At 35.1% G+C, this 21,895-nt stretch overlaps 1 long non-coding RNA gene across 1 annotated transcript; it reads left to right on the plus strand.

Moving 5' to 3' along the window:
- Positions 1-2,285: 2,285 nt before the first annotated feature.
- LOC109301082 lies at positions 2,286-19,256 on the plus strand. Its single transcript, XR_002098424.1, has 4 exons — positions 2,286-2,446; positions 5,372-5,488; positions 11,008-11,204; positions 18,955-19,256. It is a non-coding gene; the product is annotated as an uncharacterized LOC109301082 (long non-coding RNA).
- The last annotated feature ends 2,639 nt before the right edge of the window (positions 19,257-21,895 follow it).

Genomic DNA, 21,895 nt, shown 5'->3' on the forward strand with positions numbered 1-21,895 from the left:
ATTTAGATGATAATCTTACTGTTGCACTTGAATGTACCTCTGCTCAGCATTTGAGTTTCATGTAATGATAATAGCAAGTCCAACACTCCTGTAGTTTGAAGTATTCATATCTGTAGTTCAAACTTTTTTTTTCTATTTATCATTCAACATGTTAAAAGAAAGTGTACATTAAACGTGGAATCAGTTTTAAGGTCATGGCTCTTAATATAGCTATAAAGATTGCTTTAAAAATCCTACATTTTTATGTATGTAATAACATTTTAGTTGATGATTTTGTATTGGCAATATCATTTTCTGGGTATTTGGTATACTGTACTGGTTTGAATTCTGGTTTATATGGGACTCTGAGTAGCTTTTCATAAAAATGGTAGGATGAAAGAAGGGTGAAAGTTTTAACATTGGCTTTGTATTCGATTATTAGAGCTTGTTAATTAGGTCTGATACATGACATGTCCATTGGATTGCTTAGTGCTGTATTTTGATATTTTTGGCCTTCTCTGCTGGGATTTATTAATCCATTTTATGAGCAAAATGTTAATCACCCTTTCAGCGATGGAATGCAGACTGAATAAAAGCGGAGCTGATAATATGAAAGCTATTGAAAAGGCCACTGGAAGACATTTTTAGAGAATTTCTTCAAAAAATACATCAAAATTTGTCTTCTGGGGAAAATTACTTAGGGTAACATTACTGATAGTATCATTTAAATGCTGAAGAGATGTAGCAGTTGGTATTAAAAACCTATCTTATGGGAGGATCGCATCATGCAGTCATGTATGGGAGGAACTTACTCATGTGAGGTGTTTCAGTGACTTATGGTAACTTCTATATAAATATCTTCAAGTCTGGGTCCATAATTCAATAAGCAACTTCTGTTTGAAAATACTTCGTAAAAAGTTGACCTAAGTTCTGCTACAGCATTGTTCAGTGCTCCTATCTCTTGCAAAGGATCCCAGACTCCAAACAAACTTGTGTGTGTCAGTCTGAAGACACTTTAATTCCATGCATAATTGCTGTTTTGCTTTAAAAGGTGGTGTTTTGTAATCGGATGTATTTAAAAAAAAATAATTCTAATCTACTCTCTTTATATAGCTCTGATTCAAGAGACAACAGTATAACAATGGGTTCTGCAGGCCCTGAAATGTTCTGCAGGGCTGCTGTGGATTTCAAATCTCAGAGAGGAGAGAACGGTGACAACATACTGAATAGTTTCAATAAAATAGCATTTCTTATACCAGTGCCACCAGAAGGGAGGTATAGAGAGGTGTGTGTGGTAAGGCAGGGAGAGAAAATTCTCTTTTCAAGCCTTTAACAATAGAAAGTATGCACTGGAAATGCTTAGGTCACACTACAAATGCTTAAATACAAGCATATGGGCCTGGGAAACAACAATTTTTGTCTATGCGGTGGAAAATCTCATCTTGAAGTCACAGCTGTAGTGGCACAGTGAATCATAGTTTATAAAGTGTGGGTTACTCCCTTTATAAAATGGAATGGAATGAACTGTCCTTCAGACACAAACTTATTTCCATGAGCTATGATTAAACTAACAAAAATATTTCAACTTGTCAAGAAAAATCCAGCTCAATTTAGAAAAAAGAGAAAAAGAGGCATCAGAAAAGTGAAATTTTGCAGAAAGTCAAAATACTTGTAATAACAAAGAAAAATGTAGATAACCATTGTTTTTGTTAATCTTTTTTTCTTTGTTTCAAAACAATAAAATCCACTCCAAAATTTCCCTTGGAATATATGTATTTCTTACCAAAAGAGAATTGCCATCCCCCCAACCCCGCCCCCTGGGTGTTTTTGCATACAATGACTACAGTCCAGAAGCTCTTATGTCCTGTCATAAGTTCAAGACATTCTGAGGAGATATTAAAATTGTCAGAATTTAACCATGTGCCTTTTCGATACATGTTTTAACTTTTTTTTTCTTGCTGGTGAAAAAAATCCACTTTAACAGGGACTACTACAGTTTGCTAGTGATGTAGGTCCTTGTTCTGTAATGCCTCCTCATAGTTTAATTAACAGCGTTAGTGTATCATACTTGAGCTACATTGGAACTTAATTTAATGCCAAATGCTGCCTTTATTTTTATATGTAGTGGGGCAAGAGAAGCCTGTGCAATAACAGAATTTAGTTCTCAAAGCTTTTCTGTACTGCAATAGTGAATTGAGCATTGAATTTTATGGCCAGATTCTGCCTTTTGTGTGCATTCCATGTTGGTGAGGTCCAAGTGAGATGATATCCATGGGCCTTTCATTTTTTTTTTTCCACCACACTACAAAAAAAAGTCAGTGTCACCTGCAGCTGTGACAGCCGTACAGTGCAGCAGCGTATGTGCTGAAAGATTCCAAGAAAAAAAGAGATTGTGCAAGGGGATGCTTTGAGGACCAAATTCTGACCTCCTGCAGTGTTTCTCATGGCCACAAATCCACCTGAACTGGTATGGCTAATTTGAAATGTGGGAGAGGGAGCAAGCTGCAGAGAGACAATGGAAAGACCTTGCACCTGGTTCATGCCAGAGTGCTTCTGTCAGCAGCAATCCTAAGGAGCCTGTTGGTCTGTGGACAGGGCCATTGCCTTTACAGATGCAGATTAGTTTCCATTCCAACTATTAGGTGTCTAAATAGATTTAGACACCTAAATGAGATTGTTTCACCCAGCTAAAGACAAAAGTGGGTGGGTTTCCCAGAATAAGGAAAGATGCATAGCTAGCATATACAAGGGACACTTCATGGAAAAGAGATTGCTTTAGAGAAGCACTCATCTCTTTCTTATCCTTACCATGAAGCTGAACAGAAGTTAAGGCATACACACAATGGCTTAACCACTGCTGGTCTTACTTTGTACCTGATAGGCAGGGGAGTAACTATCACCTGAATCTAGAGACCAAGGGAGCTGCATTGGAGTCTTGTCCTCCATACAGCACAGGCCATTGTTGGGGTCTTCCATAAGTTAGGTTTTCAGTGTATTTTAGTAGTACTTAAAATAACAATTAGAAAGGTGAAGAAATATTGTGTGCATTGAGAGAACTGTAGGATCAAGTTCACAGCTTTTTAGGGTAACAGCAGTATGTTCTCTTACAAAGCTTCTTTACTCTAATTTTGTTGTTGGGGATTAGCCCTTCTGACATGTTTCGAGCCACTTATTTGAAATGTATGGGTTGATGAGCACAAGGGAAATACACTTTAAAGAGGGCAGAAAGCCACTGATATTGAGATATTTTACACTTATCCGTAAAACCAAAGCCCCTGCTCATAAATTTATCAATATTAAGTCTGTAATTGTGGAACTTGAAATGACAGGACAAGTGCCTTAATTTGAAGTTCTAAGGAGTAGAATAGTATTTTTTTAAACAGGTCTTTCAAAAACCTCTTAAATAGTTTATGATGATTAAATCTGGTTATTTATTTTGCATTATGCAGTATATAATATACAGTGAGTGCTCTTTGAGAGCCAGTACCCATTATTGTCATTTCTGTTTGCTGTTTGTATTCCAGAATATAAACTATTGCCACACATGAAGAACAGTAAATAAAGTGTACAGCCATGGATCTCCTTCCCAAATAATCCCTGTGTATTGTGGCAATATGATCGTAGAAGGGTGTGGTGAGCTAACCCCTTTCTTGATCTTCCTTTCCTTTATTTGCCCTGAGCTGGAGATCCAAGGAATATTTTTATGGTTCTTTTATGGATACCACAAAGATATTTCATCTCCAGTATATTGTATTTGCAGGGCTAATTTAGTAAAATGTAAAGAATCTCTAAACCCTTTAGAGCCAGGGCTCTATAGTTTAACAATCCAAACAGTAGTGTACAGATAAAATGAGCCCTCGGGGAATATGGTGTGCAGTCACATACAAAGTATACAGAATAAGAACTGTTTTATTTATGTTTACTCTTCAAATGATACACTTTTGATGAACTACAAACTCTGTTGATTCTTGCAAAAAGAGAATTAGACAGGTGTGGAACAGTTTTAATTTCTGAGCACACAAGATTGTAATGCAGTGGTTCTCAAACTTCTTGGACTCAAGGTCTTTCTTGTTAGTCTCAAGGACCCTTTGCTTTTAGTTTTCACTTATTTTTTACTATGAAAAATAATACAGTAATAGTTCTATTGCAGAGAACTTAGAAAGACTATAATGGGTCAGAATTTTTTTCTTAACACCTTGGGTTCTTACTTGAAATTATTGTGTTTATCTTGTGAATCATGTTTGCACACCTAGCAATGTTAACATTGCATGGCATCCTGGGCCATCCCTTGAGAGGATCTCAAGCCATGGCACCCTGGTGGAGAATCACTGTCCTAAAGTCATCATCAAAATAACTGTTTGCTACTTTATACTATTCTTAGTATCCAATAATTTTTTCCAGGGTATGCTAAAAGAATGAATGAATATATATACATGCATATATACATATACATATTTATACATAGTAATATTATGAATTAAATCATTAGGAAGGTGATGCTTTAGGTGTATTTAAGAAAACAGTGCTGTGGGATAGATAACTGTAATGAAATTGGCATGTAAAAGTCATGTTTACATAGCTATTGAAAAATAGGTTATGGTCTGTATATATGATATGAATACTCAAGTCCTTTTCAATTTGAAATATACAGGGTAGCTGCTTATGATTTACTATCAAGATTTAAGAGAGAAAGTACATACTGCTCTAAGTGCCCATTAAAGTCAATGGAGAGCATTTCAGTTGACTTAATTTAGCTTTGGATCAGGCCTTAATGCAGCAAGAGGTTAGCTTTAAAACCAACTATAATTTGCTGTGTTTGAAGCCTCGCAAACATTATGCTGTGTTGTTCAGATGTAGTGATTGGTTCAGAATCCACATTTTTTTATTTGAAGTGATTTCACATTACAGCATCAACCCCACTATTTACTGTTCCTACGAATTCTTTAATATTCTTTAATTTAAAATAAAATAATTACTTTAAAGATTGCGCGCACACATTTGAATTTAAGATTTTTGACCTAATATACAGTATCTGTTTTCTCATATGGAAGGATAATCCTGTCCCTGTTTGGCGTGGTAGCGTGTTCTAAATTTAGAAACGAAAACACTGGATTATCTTGAGTTGATCATTGTTCTATGTAGGTGCTAGGAAAATTTCTTAAAGAAAAAGGGTTCAGGACTTTTTGTTTTACTTTTGTTTTGGAGATTACTAATGTGCCTCTTGATGAAACTTTTAGATGAAATATATGAAGACATAAGTTGTCTGGGAAAATCATTTTAATTCTGGTTTGCATTTACTAACTAAGCAGACTGGTATTTGATCTTGGAGCCAAGATAAAACCTACAATGAGAACCCAGCAGTACAAACAAACACTTCTTTTGCCTTTTTAAGGGTATGAAATACAAGAAGATTCCAACATGTATGTTGTGGTGTGTAACTGGTTACTGTGATGCGCAACATCAACATTACAATGGAGCATCCTCAAATAAGCATGGCTAATGAGTAAAGGTAACAAGATGTCCACTAAAAACTAAACTCCAAGGTAGCAGGGATGAATTTCCATAAAGCAAATGCTGATACAGGGTAGGACACTGATGCAAAATTGCCTGCTTTTGGACCTCGTTTCATACTTTGCTTTCATTATTAGACATTATGGTAAAGGAGTTCTTAAAATAAGTAGATTTTCTGTACCTATTGTTTTTTGTTTGCTTTACTACTTTTTATTTAAAATGTTCTTTTTAATCAATAATCCCTCAGAAATTGGATTGTAACTTTTTGCCCTGGGCAGTAACAAGCTGACTGAAAGGATTATTTCTATTATGAATTCTCTTCTTTTTTCTTTTCATTTTTTTTATTTTGTAATGGTCTTCATCATATGTGGAGAGAACATAGGCTCAGCTGGAGTATCTGTTTAGGGCAGTTGATGGCTTCAAACTGATTTTCAATCATAAAAGTAAACACAGAGGACTGGGTTCTTTGTATTCTTACTTTCCCTTGGTTCCTGCATCTAAACAACATAAATGGGAAAGAAAGAAGCATTTTAGGGCACAGTCTTTTAGTACTGAGCTTGCAACTTGATTTCAAAAGGGCTGCTTCCAAAACTAAGCACACCTATTGGAAGTTTTTGCAGGATGGAGATTTAATATAACACTTGTACAGGACTTGTGTGGCATTAACAATTTTAGGTCCTTGAACCTTTAAGCACTTACCCATTTTTGTAATTTTACCTCCGTGAGTTGTTCCAGAGTCTCACATGAGTATAGTTATGAACACTAGTAAGTGCTTGCAATAGAGATCCAGATATTCATTTCCAAAGTGCTTAAAATTATAACACCCATTTTTCAAACTTAGATATAGTGCCATAGTCTGTGTAGCTCTATGTATGTGTGCGTGTGTGTGTTTTGTATATTACCCAGGTGTGTACAGATTCACGCATACATAGTTATACAAGGTAAGACTTGTAATTATGCAGCGTAAAACTTGGGAATAAATTTGCAGACATGTAAATGCCTGAGGAATTTTACTCATGTGGGTATTTTTACTTGAATGAATTAAATGAATGGGACTATTTGGAAACATCTTCTGCCAAAGGTTTGCTTTTTAAAAAATCTTTGGATGAACTCATTTTTTGTTCCATGTCTTAAAGCAGTAATGCAGTACTTATTAAGCATGAGCTTTCATACAAGTTTCATCCAAGTTGATGAGGCCCCTGAATAAGTAGATAACACAGTTCTAACGCTTATGAAGTCACTGATTTCAGTGGGACTCGGATAAGGCCCATGTTACAGAGATAGATATTAAAAATAGATTTTTAGGTTCCAGAAATGTACACTTCAGAATTCATAAACATTTCCTCCTGTCAGGGGTTCAGAAAAATACAGTTTCAGTATTGTTTGTCCTGAAATCCTTTCTCTGTCCATGTTTGTATGAATCTTCTGATCAAAACTATACAGTTTTACCCAGGTAAAGATCAAGTAAAGGGTTAAGGTTTCATCATCTTTATTTCTTTATCAAGGTCCCAATCCTGTATGGGGTAGACTTTATTTGAAGCGGTGGCGCCCTTAAAGATGGGGTCTCTCATTTTTATATAAATTCTTGTATAGCATTAAAAAGAGAATATTGAAGATAATAAAAGGAAATAACTTTGTTTTCTAAAGGATGGGAAAAAATCATTTCTGGCACAGAACAGGTTGCTGGAGCATGGGCATTGATAATCATACTTTATGATAAACTACAAATCATAGCCAAGCAAAAATAATGGCAGTAATTAATATGAAATAAAAATAGGATCTTCATAGTAATATCTTTTTTTTTCTCATTGCCTTTATAAAGAAGTTCATATTAACTGGAATTATGTATGTATTATTTAGATTGCAGTAGTGCACAAAATTGACCATGTACTTTCTACCCAAAATGGTACATATGGTCCTTAGTTGGAAGAGGTAACCTAGCTTAAAGAATTGAGCAACTGAAATGTGACTATTTTCATTCTGTTGTTACTTTTGAGAAACTTCTGTAACAAATTATTCACTTAAATTTCACAGATGGTTTGGGGGCTATTTTGGATAGATCTTGGAGTTTAACAGTACTCTTGATGGTTGCTATGGAAACTTTATCATAAATGCAGTTTAAGAATGAGAAATTGTAAATAATTTTTGTATTCCTAAATCGAGTTTCCTGGTAATAAAAGGAGCAATCATGAATTACCAGATTGTTACTATGGCTTTCCCTGAGATTTTAAGTTATTTATCTCCTGAAACAGTGATACACACATGCTCAACTGCATGGCTTGCTAAGAATTAGGAATATGCAAAAAAGTCATAAAAAGTAAAGTGGTAATGTACCCATTTAAAATGCAGTATTTTAATGTATTTAAAGACAGATGAATGTTTGGCTTCAAGGGTGCATATTCATTGTCTCACATGCACTAAAACAAATAGAATTGTACATTTTCTCATCAAAATGATTAAATAATTTTGACTAAAAATAGAGTGATAATATTTTGTATGGAATCACTACTTCCAGTTTTACAGTATTTAATTTATGTTCTTTATCATTGTAATAAAGTAAAGTAATGTTTGTCTAATATTCATTAAATGCTTTTAAAAATATTTTTTGGCTGTGACTCCCAGTAGGGAGCTTGAATACAGATGTCCTCCTTTCTTTTCTAATGAATTTTAATGTCATAAAGGATCAACTTATAGTACAAGAATTTGCTTACTACTAGTCATATATTCTTGACAACTGACAGCATAAATCTGCTATCTTTTTACAGCAGGACTAAAGAGTGTTAATAAAAAGTTCTTAATAGAACAATGCTTTAAATATATTTGTAGAATTATTCAGAATTCAATATTTTTGATAGTTTGGCTAAAATTAATCTAACCTTTCAGCAGTATACAACTGAGTCAGCTATATCAACATGTTAATTCTTAAGGAAAAATAGTGTATATAGGTTAATTGAATTTCTATGCTATTTTCTCTTCTTGATAGTTGAAATTAAATGCTGATTTATAATAAATGTTCTGTTTTCCCAGAAATAAAAAAGTGTCATTGATGGAGCAACACTTTCACTTTAATGAACAAATTATAAGAAGTTACAATAATTTTAATCTCAGTTTTTTTTTACGTCTCCATTTTACTTATTTTGCTTAATTATTTTGCTTTAAGTCATTTCTTAAATATGTAATTATGTGGACATTTGTATGAGTATATAGACAAATGGAGCTATTTTAACACAATATTAAAAACATTTTAAAATCTAAAAGTAAATGCATGCTGAAAGAGTTTTGCTGTAGCACTTTAAAATGCTTTGCCATCTGCAGGCCATATATTTGAGAAAATGCTGTATTACAAGAATTGCAGTCAAAGAGGTTAGAGCTTAAATTTTTGAAATTCAGAATTGATTAGATCTCTTTATTTTACTTTCCTGTTTGTGAATTTGTCAAGTTATTTCCATGGGGATATGAAAAATAGGTTTTGGACAGAGATAATCCACTATAATCCCAAAACAGAAATCAGAGGACAAAATGGTCACAGCAATAAATTATTCTTTCATACATACTTGTTACCTTTATTCCTCCAAAATTTTCCAAATCCCCTACTTAAGGTCACAGGAAATATGAACCTCACAAAAATCTTAAAATAAAGAGGAGGATAATATGTAAAGGTATAGTGGGAGATTACGTTAAATAACATGATTTGATTGTGTTAATTTAGATGTGTGTTTGGAATGTGCTGGTCCTAGTTTCAATAGTAAAATTTATGTACTTTGTAACTTGGACATTGTAAGTGTTCATTAGTTAGATAAATCTTAAAATATGCCTGAGAATTCCAATTTGGGTTGTATTTATTCCATGTCACATGCTTAAGCAGAACATGCAGATGGCCGTAGACCAACTTTTAGAATAATTATAATTCCCCCCCTTTTTTTTTTGCTTAAACTCTCTTCAGGAATAAGTTATTAGTAAAAAGAATTTCTATTTCCTTACCATTGATGTAGAATTAGGAATGAAGTAAAGATCATTTGCTTTGTAGGGTGGGCACACCATCTTCAAACACATGACTGCCATGCATTTATAAGAGAAATCAGTTGCATTTCATAAGGAGACAGTATTATGTACACAATATGTTCAGAGCTCTCGCTCTCAGATGAGCTTTGCTAATCACAGATTTATGAAAAACAATGAAAGGGTTGAGAGTGGAAAGCCTGTAGAGCATGTACCGAAAAAAGTTCCACACTGGTCATAGCAAGATCATTAGTAGTAATGACAGGACACATGCTTTAGAAAGTTTATAACAGAACCTGTTCTTTGTGTTAAAAATATTTGGAGCAGCACATGTATCATTTTTCTTCTGTTGTAGAAATTTAAGGTTAAATTGATTTTCAGTGCAGTTTTTGTCCTGTATTCCTAAGGACTGGCCTTTTAAATAGAGCATACGTTAGGGCATAAGATATTCTTTAACTTACAGGTGTCACTACTGTGACAAAGAACAATACTGCCTATATAAAGTGTTACTGAATATAACAACTCATACTTTGAATTTATTTAAGGCACTGCATATAAGTTTTGAAAGTTTAAACATGATATCCTGGAGATTCAATTTGGCATTATTTGGCTCTATGTAAATATAACTATTGGTCATAAATTAAATATTTGATGATTAAAGCATGCCTCCCATGGATTATATCATTAAAAATGCAAAATATTTCTTTATGTCATGCATAAATTGTAATATTTCTGAAAAAGTTTCAATAGGAATACTTTTATGGCTGTGAAATGAATTTGTGATGAGGTAACCCCATTTGAGGCTAATACAAGAATTATAGCTGCTAACTTAAGGAAAAGTTTTCATGCAAACTGAAAATATTTGTTTTAGAACTAACATGAAAAATTGAAGGTCTTGCTTACTTATTTGATTAAATGCAAAAGTGAGACTGCATATAGGATTTTGTTGTGCTGTGATAGAACTTATTTTACTAGTCACTTTCATAACCTTTAAACAGCCTTAAATAGTACATATGAAAAACACATTCATATCAGGTTTCCCATAGGGAATTTTCTTTGGTTTAAGAAAATTTTATTAAAGATTGGCATTGCAAATAACATTTTTCATAACTATATGTAGACCTGTTAAAATTTTTATTAAAACTGGAGTTTGGCCTGTTCTTTTTCATCATTCTATCAGATATTAAACTCCAGCAGCAGCTGTAGGAAATAGAGAAAGGGATTTTCAAAGGGATTTGAATCTCCCTGTCTCTGTGCCTTTAGTGATCATATTATCATAACTATCACACATAACAAAGCTCTAAATCTGTAATTCAGATAAAGTAGTCAGGACTTTGAAATACAGAAATCCAAACATATGCTGTAACATTTTTTTTGCAATGCCGGTTCCTTTAACATGGATTTTGTAAACTTGGAGAGGCATTCAACAGATTTTGTATACTAACACATGCTAAATGATTTTATTACTTGTACATTTGAGAGAGATTTAATTAAAAGTATGTCTTATTATACCTACAGTAGTTCCACTAAGAGAATACCAGATCCTGTTCTACCAAATGATGATCAAACCAGTAAAGGTTAATAAGAAATGATGTTAGAAGCGTTCTTGAAATGAATTATGTAAGCTAAACTGCTGTGGCGGCAATGCCTGTCTCCTCAACAGTGTGAGTCCTGTTTCATGAGGACACTGCTCAGCATAGTGCTGTGTTAAAATGGTAAGTGTGAATACAATTCTCTGATGAACTTAAGATAAAATGCTATGCAATAAAACTTGAATGGGATAACTTTTAAAGTAAAAACAATGTAATACAAAAGAAATTGGTTCCAAAGTGTTTAAACTACTCCTGTAAGATTATTTTCACGGACAGGCTAGTTTTGGAATTAAGTGCCTAGGGAAAACAGTAGTTGTATTGTGAAAAGTTAGCAAAACTTTATTCTCAATTTCAAACTGGCTTGTAAATGAGCAGTAGCATATATATTTATTGTAACACTGCCTTCTGCTGGTCACACCTCATTTATGATATAAGTGAATGTGCTGCATGGTAATGAAATGTTGTTTTATCCTGAATTATTCTCAAATATAGTGTATTCATTGATTTGGAAAAAATGTTAAAGAAAACTAGCACATAATAGGCATATGTCACTGATTAGCACATTCTAGCTATGCTTTACTTTTATAGCTGAGAAAGCTGCATGTATTTGAACTTCAGCTGGAAGGAATTAATCCGTGTTTATCACAAAACAGTTTCTGAACCTTTCCCTCTTCCCCTTATTTTTATATCGATGTCTACTTTTTTAGATAGTTGTTATAGAGTTAGTAGTTCTCTTCATTTACATTTTATCAGCGGTAGTGCTTCTTATTGTAAATGCCATTCGCTGCATAAGGCAGCTGCAGAGAAATACGTATCTTTAGATGCAAGTGGCTAAATAGGATTGAAATCAGAGAACTACCTTGTTAACTGTCACATGTTTATGTACATGTGTACATATTTGTATATCATACACATTTTCTTGCTTTTACAATGTTAACTGTTTTTCTCAAATCCAATGTTCAAAATACATTACAATTAAGGAGAACTAAATATACGGTAGACAAAAGTGTATTTTTAAAAATTGTAACCGCAAAGGACATTCTACTGAAAGTATTGTATGGAGCAGTTTAGCTTTATTATATTAAGAGAAACATGAAAAAATGCATAAAATGCATCTACATCTTTGTGTATGAACATACACAAACAGTAGGAACAACAGCAAAGTTGCTGACTTTAGTAACGTTATCACAATCAATGAAATAGATATGTAATAGTGCTGTGTTTAGCTCTGATAAACTAGCTGAAATTAAAAGGCAAATCTTTGGTATGAATTATCTTTAGCTGCAGAAAATATAATAGTTAAACTGCACATTTACTCAGTGAAAACATTGGCGTGCATGTCTGACTGCCTACACTAAAATTAATGACTAGATTCTGCAGTGTGGGAAAATTTTTATTTTACTTTGGTTTTCCTCAAGAAGTGAAATCCTGGTTTAGTTGCCTGAGGCAACATTTTTAAGCACCTTTATTACAGCACAGTTAAAAACCCAGTTATCTGACAAAATGCATTCTGTTTTATTACAAAGGATTACTTCAAAAAGTACAATTCTGTATACGTTAGGCATAATTTAAACACTAGGAATCCCTATTGTATGCCATATCACAAATAATTATCCAGAAATGCATACTAGAATTGCATTTTAATGACCAAGGCATTCTGAGTAACATGCAGATTATGAGAAATTTCTGTATTGAAGTTTCTTCCCAGAATTGAGGGGCCTCATCCTGAAATCCAGAGAGAATTGTGCCCTGGGTTCAGTGGGATCTGTGTTTGAGCAAGGACTACGGATTCCAGCTCCTGAGTCCTCAGATGATCACAACAGTCCCTCCTGACCTTAAAATCTATAAATCTTGCAGCTTTAACAGTCAAAGACAGACCAGGTTCTCTGTGTGTTTTAAATTCCAAACCTATATGTTAGATACAACAGTAATTAAAAACTCACTTGCAGAACAGTAATATAATCAATCTTGTACATGCAGGTTTAATGGCATACTTACTAAAATTCCAAACATCAGCATTATAGTGGTATATTAAGACCATGCTGGGAAAGAATAAATACTGTTAAAAATAGTGGGTACAATTTTAAGCCAAAATCCTAACGTACAATTAGAAACAAAAATCCCAATACAATTTCTGTTCAGTGTTGGAAAGAACCAGGGTTTAATAGCCACAAAACTGACCAAAGTGTTCTCAGGATTGGAGCAGGTGTTGGTGGCTGTATGGACACTATTTAAACTGGATCTGTTTCAGTTTTATTGAGCTTCATGTGAATATATAAGGAGAAATAAATGTACTGAATGGGGGAGGAGAGGAAGAAAAAGAGTGGAGAAAATTGTTTACAAGTATGTATATGTGCAGTTTGTGTTGTACGTGTATTGAGACATACAATAGGATAGCTGTAAATATGAGTGAAGTGTGTATACTCACAGCTGCCTACAAACAAAATTAAAACCTGAATGTTAAAATGCATATATTTAGAGAAATAATATGGACTAGTGGGCATCATAATTCATTTTCATTTTCCAGAGTTAGAAATAACTGCATAATTCATGAATGGCAGAACAAAGTCAAGCCATGAGTGAGTTGCACATGGACATCCCTAATGAATGTGTATATTACCTTGTACCCCTTCAGGTTATACTGAAATTATGGCATTTGTTGTGTGTACCTTTTCTTAATAAGTTTCCCCCAAACACACTTCTTTAGTTGCCTGCATAATTTTTTAACACAATATATACATAGGAGATATTTATGCTGCCCCTCCCCAAATGAAAAAATCCATAAAATCTATCTGTACTATAAAGATATTAGTGTTTATATGATATTCTGTCCTTTGATTTTCATGTATGTATTCTTGTGTATGCATATGAACATGAATGAAGGTGGGGCTTAGCAAACATACTTAATGTTTAAACTATATTTATTCCTGTGTATGACCCCATATTTCAATGCATTTCATGTCTGCTGTATCCCTTATTCTAGTGTCTGATCTATAATATGCTCCCTAATTATTCCTTTCATGGATTTAGACGATAGATTAACAGTGATTGTTGTTATATCAAGAATAAACCATCTACTGAATTTGTAGGGTCCAAACACCTTTTAATTTAAGTATCACCTTTATAATAGATCCTTGTTTCAATGTCTCAGTACCAAAACATCTATATTAGTCAATGAGAATATTTTAATTTTTTACCTTGAGAGTATGTAAATAAGCCCACTATTTTAAGCACAGTAAAATAAGAATATACAAGTAAATCATCAGTGTATTTCTTTTTTCTTTTTCAGTATGTATGTAAATGCAGTTTTCATTCTGTTGTGTTTTAGCTCATTCTGTACATTGTATTTTAAAACAAAGTGACTGCAAAATATTAAATAAATGTTTTTTACGTGTCTACTTAAATCGGCTCAATTTTTTGTTAAATGAAAAATGTTTTCTACAATGCATAAAATACATGCCAGTCTTCACTTTGTAGTATTGTTTGCAGATTGTATTTCAAAACATGGATTATGTTGATTATATATGTATACAATCAGCATATTCCATTCATATGTTTGTAAGGACCAAGAGTTCTCCAGAGAGAATCACAAATCCATTTGATGCTCTTGAGTGCTGTATTCTTTTTTTCTGATTTTTTTTTCCTGAAATATGTGTAAAAACTCAAAAGCCTAAGGGATACTCATTGGCCCCACGATTAAGTGGTCTCACAGACATACACACGTTATTGTAGCTAAATTTGGTAGAATCTTGTTTCCAAAATTATTTTTAATTATTTCCTTTTTCAGATGGCAGAAAATATTTTTAGTTCATTTTTTACTAAAACGCATCTCTCTTAGAATGGTCCTTCATCATGCGCACACACATTTCTGGAGATCCGCATACTTTGGAAGAGAGTGTGTTTTCAAGTCATATTTTAAGCAAAATGGCTTTGTTCTGTCTCTCAATGACATCTTTTACTCCAATTTTCAGGAAGCTTTATCACTGATACCATGGTGGAGAGAATTAAGCTGAGCAGAAATAAATGTACATGTCCATGCACATCCATGCATTTTGTTATTCTGTCTCAAACACAGCGGTGAAAAAATCTTGAAATAGGATTTCATGTGGGGTGTAAGCACATATCATGTAAAAATGTTTGTGTCTATGTATATGCCAATATACATATTTGTATACATGTAATAGACATATTATGTATAATAGATGTAAATGTGAGATTCAGCATAGGCACTGTCCTTAATTTTGTAGAATTTTGTTGGAATTGTAGAATAATTCCACTGATTTCCATCAGGTTCCTCCTAATTTATCCTGATATAAGTGAGAAAATAATTAAGATCGCAATATGGACATGTCTTCCTATCTAGTATGGTATATATACATTTGTATATAAAGTTTTATATAAAGTGTTTTTTTTCCTTATTTGACGTGTAAAATACTTGCAATATAGGGGGGGAGGGGGGATCCACATGTTCCTTCTCTTTTTTTTAACCCGCTGGAACAGCAAGATTGCTGATTTTCAGGGTAGTTGTTATTGTAAATCCCATAGGCATTATTATTGTGATCATTCTTAGGCATCAGACAGGTATTTAACAGTTTGGTTCAGGTTGTCTAGGACAACAAAAATGCTGCTATGCTGCATCTCAAAGCTGCTGGGATGAAATGAGTTGTGACATACCAGGGAAGATTAAATTTGTAACAGATAGAACACCTTTGAAGTACTAGCTTATGATTTCACAGTGGCATTATGAGTCTTACTGTAGTATTTAAGCAGTTAGAAAGAATGCTGGTTATTAGTGGTTGAATTTTGTAAAATAGGATTTTATTGTCTTTTAAATAGCCATGACAGCAGTTTGTATTATCCAAGTACAACATTTTTATTGCCGTGTATTACTGTTGGTGAAGTGCTTTTTTCACACTCTTGTATACAGAACTGAGATACTTACCCAGGTGAATACTCTTATCTGTTGTACGCTACCCACATTGCTGAATTTAAAATAACACAAGTAACATTTTGGTTAATGGTAGGGGGCAAGGAGCAAGGGAGGACAGAAACAACTCATGTTTGTCTCAGGTAACACAGTAATATTGCATGTCTAAAACATGTTCTAGATCTGGACATTGTTATATATGGTAAATTACTTCTTAAAAAAGGCATAATTTCAGATGTCAAATCTGCCTTTATCATAAAGCTCTATGATATGACATTAGCAATGCATAAAGTTGCTATGCTTGTGTCTGAATCTGATCACATCAAAGTTTCCTGCAATATCATGTAACAGAAACAGAGACTTGTTCCTAAAAATAATGTCTAGAAATCTTGAGGCATTCATTGAACCATTTTTGGGGAAAACAGGAATGAGTTTCTTCTTTTCCCTATGATAGGCTTTTTTTTGGAGCTCTGGTCTCAAGATTACAATTTTTAATGGTTCTAATTTGTGAAATTTAGTTTACAATATTAATATTTGCATTGGCGGATCTTTTCATGATTCTCTCTAGACTGCAATGGGTTAATTTCCAATGAGGGTCGGGTTTTATATGTTTATATTTTCTTAGCCTTGGTCAGGAGAAGTGGCTTTGCTTGCCCTTGTGCTGTGCCAAAGTGATAGGGTTTCATTCGTTTGAAAACCTAGCACATCCCTAGAGGTTACCTTGGTGTAGATTTCTTTCTTTCTGTATTAAATCGCTCATTGTCGCAAAGTGACTAGTGCTGCCGGACTTTGAAAAGAACTTCTAAGAGGTTAAAAAAAAAGCTTCTGTATAGAAGGATTTTTCAGTTCTGCAGACAGAATACAGTTTGCAGCTGTTTGACTTGCGACAGTGATATGGATCTGATTGTATACAGTATACTGGGAGCCATGGATGCAGCTGGAATAGAGGTTATAAATTTTAAAAGCAATGCAGATTTTGGCCATTAATTGGCTGCTAATAAAAGCAAACTCAATGGGTTCTAACTGTGGGAGCCTGTAGCTCTGTATCTGATATCAGGAATTCATACACATTACACAGTTTTAGTGATTCAGACCACGACTAATTGAAATATGAGGCATACTGATCAAATTTAGCATTACCAGCATGCACTCTGGTTTGGGACTGTATGGCGACAAGGTAGCATTTATTACTTATTCTCCATAACACTGCTTGATTGAAATATCTAGCTATGTTGTCAGCAGAGGCCCAGCTGGGCTTTAGTACAGCTAATTAAGTCATTAAAAGGGAGGTCAAGCAATCTAACTCTTGCATACTAAACTACATAAAAGTCTTTATTATATTTCTTAATAAACCAAGATTTGAATTTTTAAAGTAGTTTGTTTTTATAATAAATTCATTTGCTTTGCCTAAGGCTTGATTAAAATATAGTTTTTCTAGATAAAGTGAACACTTCTAGAAAAGTTAGATAGCTATTTTTGGTGGTTAGAAACTAAGCTTAATGTAGAGTAAAAATAAATACGCATACCACTTTTCATTTACATATAGGCAGAAGCTGGGTGCATCCAGCCAGTGGCTGGATCCATGGTATCTGAAATTGCCACTATACATGGAGGGTAGTTGCTTAATGCTAGTAGTATTTTTTAAAAATGTTTTTTTTTTTTTTAAGAGTTCTTGTCCTTTAAAGCATTTCAGCTAAGAGGTGGGCTTGGAGGGAGTGGTTTCTTGGGGTGAGAGTACCACATCATACTTAGTTAATGATGCTTACTGAATGCGAATTGAGACAGAACAGGCACTTAGATAATTTCAAGAAGCAACAGTGATGTCTCAAGTGACACACTCTGCCCTTGAACATGTATGTATAACGTCCAGAGCCATCAGCAGGATGCTGTATGTGCATCTGAAGGCAGAATTTGAATTTAAAGCATGGGAACCTAAAATATAATAATATTCAGATACAAAATGATTTAGTACTATTACCCTTATGTTCCTAAGGGAGTCGTGTACCTATACTAAGCACTCCACAGCTCAGTAGTTTCATGAAAGTGCTGCAATCTATGTGTACACTTCTCTTTGTAAGGTCAGGCCAGTGCAGCACAAACAATAAGAATTATGTTCTTAGTTCCCTTCTCTGGACCCATAGGTTTGTACAAATTCTAGTGGAGAGTTTTGCTTTTGTATAATATTTGTCTAAGATGAAGTACAATAGAGTTTGGAATAATGTTGTGGATTAACTGTTGCAATATTGGCTGATTTGGAAAATTAATAAAAATCAATTGATGGAGGCTGCAAGTGAAACCGTTCCCAAGCAGAGGCTGCTCATGAGAGAAAAAATAATTGAATATAAATATGTAGCCAGTCTTTTTGCTACTAAAATAAGCAAGCCCTAAAATAATGCACCAGAATCACTGATACAGATTTGTGAGTCACTGGAGTTATTGATATAAGGAGGGAAATGGATGGTGTCCAAAGAGTTTTGTTGTATTTTTTTTATGACAACACATACTGAATAGGCTGTCTTCACACACAGTCTTTGGTTTGTCTGTCCTTATGCCCATTAAAATGTTTCCATTTGAATCTTTGCAGTTTTAATTAACTATTCTAAATTGTGTGGACCATGCTATGATTGATACTTTTTTTAAAAAAAAGAAAACATGTCAGAGGATGCATGATAAGTGGTTTGCAATATGTTTGAATGGAGGTGAAGAAGGTAGAGGAAAGATCAGAAACAACCCTCAGAGAAAACTACCGGTATATGTATTCTCTTACTTTACAAGAAAGCTTACAATATTTTTAGAGGAAAATTATTTTGGTAACATACAGTATTATGAGTGAAAAAAGATTGCTGTTTGCAGTTTAACTGCCTTTGCAGTTTAATACAAATCACCTACTTCTGTTTCCTGTCTTTGTAGAACATTAGTTAATCACTGTTATTATTATATTTTCAGAGCATTTGGGATTGAGAAGTATTGTCTTGGCAGTGAGCACCACCAAGATGCAACTGTTGATCTTACTACAATATGCACTGGCAGGAGTAAAAGAATGTGCTCACAGCAGTTTTCTAAACATCAGGAGGTGCAGCATTGGCAGCAGTGTAATGAAATAAGGCAATTTTGTGTGTCATTGCCTATGAATTCAAGCATTTTTGTACATTACCAACGGATGAAGGCCATCTCTTAAAAACAAAATACACAGTATATTCATTTATGTTATGTTTTCTGGTATACTTAATGAGGTGACACAAGAAAAGTTTCCTTTTTTTAATCCAGTTGCATCTTTGAAAAAAAAGTATTAAAACCATTCAGTAGCTAAATGGTAATGTAGGTTAGCTCTCAGTGCATTGGTTATTCTTAGGGCCTTCTTACACCTTATACTGTGAACTGCACAAATTTTGATCAGTGTCAATGCTAGGTCGAATTTGGGGAAGTCAAACTTTAGGCCAGCAGGAGCCTGGAGGACTGAAAGGTAAGAATCTCCTCTCCATTCTGGGCTTTTCCTCTGCCCTCCAGGGCTCCCCTGGTTCCTCCCCATCCCCAGGGATCCCCCTTCTGGCTCTTGGGGTACCCCTCTCTCCCTTCTTCCCTCCCACTCACTTTTGGCTGCCTGTGCTTACTGTCCCAGGAAAGCAGGCAGGGAAGGGTTAACCTGTCTGCCTAGCTGCTGCTCTTCTCTAAGCTGAGCCCACCCAGAGAGCAGCAGTGGTGGTGGAAACAGATGGGTAGGCAGGTTAACCCCTCAGACAGACAGTATGGGCAGACACAAGTAAATGGGAGAGAGAAGTGGGGAGGTGCAATAAGTGGAGATCTGGGGTGCTGGGGAGGGTGTGGGGGGGCAGTGGGCCCAACCTGGGCCAGCGGGGTTGGGAGGAAGGGGTTGTTTACACTAAGGTTTAGCCACTCTAGGCTAAACCTTAGTGTAACATGAGTTGGGTAACAGGGATCAAAGATAATCCTGCCCTGGAGTGGCGTCACTTTAAGCCTCATAACGAGTGCTTAAAACTATTTTTTGGTGTTAATGTGCGGACAATCCAGGTGTTAAGAGCTCCAGGAGCCACCCAAAAGTACCATGTAACAAGGTTCTTAGTCACAAAATGAAGTGGCTAATTCTGTGGACTGAAAACACAGTGTCATAAATAAAATAATTCTTAATGGAATTTGTACTCCGAGATCATAGTTTGCTCTCTCATGTGTGAGACTTAAAGTCACCACACTGGAAAACATTGTATAGTTTTTCCACTCACAACTATTTTTCATTCCTTTTTTATCCTCAAAGAAGAAAACAAAAGCTGGGTGCTCAGAAATGCAACTTTGCATTTATTGGAACCTGGATTTAGAACTAGCTCTATCTTAATCTTTTTTTGATTGGGAAATTATTGGGCCAGACCTCCAGATTGAAACAAACCAAAACAAACAAAAAACCTCAAAAAACTTTGACTGGTGCCACAGGAGAAAACTGCCAGGAGCAATGAAGACTGTAATAATGGTGATCACTCTTAGAAATTTTCACTGAACAAGCGTGGAGAAATTGGGGTCAGACCCTTTAGGAATAGTGGCATAGAAGCTGTTGCTGTGCAGCAAGATTTATGTACCTAGGAATTAATGATGCAAGAAAGGTTCAAAGATGTATTGGGGGTGGGAGTGGGTTGCTACCAAGGCTAGTAGTAATCTTCATTTAGACTAGAGCTAAACTGCTTCTCAATATTCAAGAGAATTTGGTAATCTTTGTTTGCAATGAGAAGACAAAATGTCAAACTACAGCAAGAAGAGCAGTATCTATTTCGGAGAGCTGAACTTCTGATGGTATGGTATGGAAAGACTGATGGATCCCAAGTGCCCATTGTACATGCATTCTTAGTAGCTCATTGTGACAGGCACATGTGTGCTAGGCAAAATGTGGGATGCCAGAATTTTCAGAAAGTCTGGGTTTTTCACATGCGAATAGAAGAAGGTTATTTCTTCAGTGCCCCCCACCCCGCCTTCCCCGTCCTTGGAAAGATGACAGTTTGACTATACAGTCAGTAGAAGGAAGATAGCCATTTGCTATGTAAGTTTGTCCCACAGTTCTTGAAACTGGAAGAGTGAAAGGCTTTAAAGCCTAATCTTAACAGTGACACAAATATGTATAATTTTGTGTGTGGAGATGAGAGGTGTAAAGTTATTCCAGGAGAACTGAAGTAGTTAGTCTACCAAATTTCTTTTAGGGTTAGTGAGGTAGCAGGAATTTAAACATGCTTCTGGTATTTTTGGTGAGCCTGATATCAGAAAATCTTCTAATTTGAGATAACAAAACAAAAAGAACCTGTTTTTACTGGAAGAAAGTTCAGAAATTTTCAGATAAGTATGTGATGTATATGTATTTCTTCTATAAATGCATTCCCCAAAACTGTTGAAGTTTGTCGGTTGGTAGCATGTGTGTGAATACTCATTGTATTAAGTGCAGGTTATTATTTATATGAAATTATCATTTTTTACTTTTGTTAGTTGCAGAGCATAAAACAGCACTGAAGGTGAACCTCTAGCCTTTGTGTCAGTGGCAAAACTCCTATAGACATCAATGGCTGTGTCCAGATGAGTGTGGGCCGTTCATTTCCCCAGGGATGAGCAGCAGCAGCACATCTTGTGCCTCTGCTCCTTGTCCCTGGGGAATGCCCATGCCATGCATGCTCTAGCATGCGGCAGGTTACTGCCGGTGGGGTAAGGGAGGCTGGGGCCAACAGCTGTGCTGACCCTAGCAGCCTTACCTGGGATTATGGGGGCCTTAGAGAGCTGCAGCAGTCCTGCAGCTGGGAGTCTAGCCAGCAGCTGCAGCATTGCTCAGGCTGGCCAGGCTCTGGTTTTGGGTGGCGCACATGGTGGCAGCACATGCTGCCCAAAACCAGAGGCTGGCCAG

This window comes from Gavialis gangeticus, unplaced genomic scaffold, assembly GCF_001723915.1.
Source record: "Gavialis gangeticus isolate Ggan-Ray unplaced genomic scaffold, GavGan_comp1, whole genome shotgun sequence".
NCBI classification, from domain to species: Eukaryota; Metazoa; Chordata; order Crocodylia; family Gavialidae; genus Gavialis; species Gavialis gangeticus.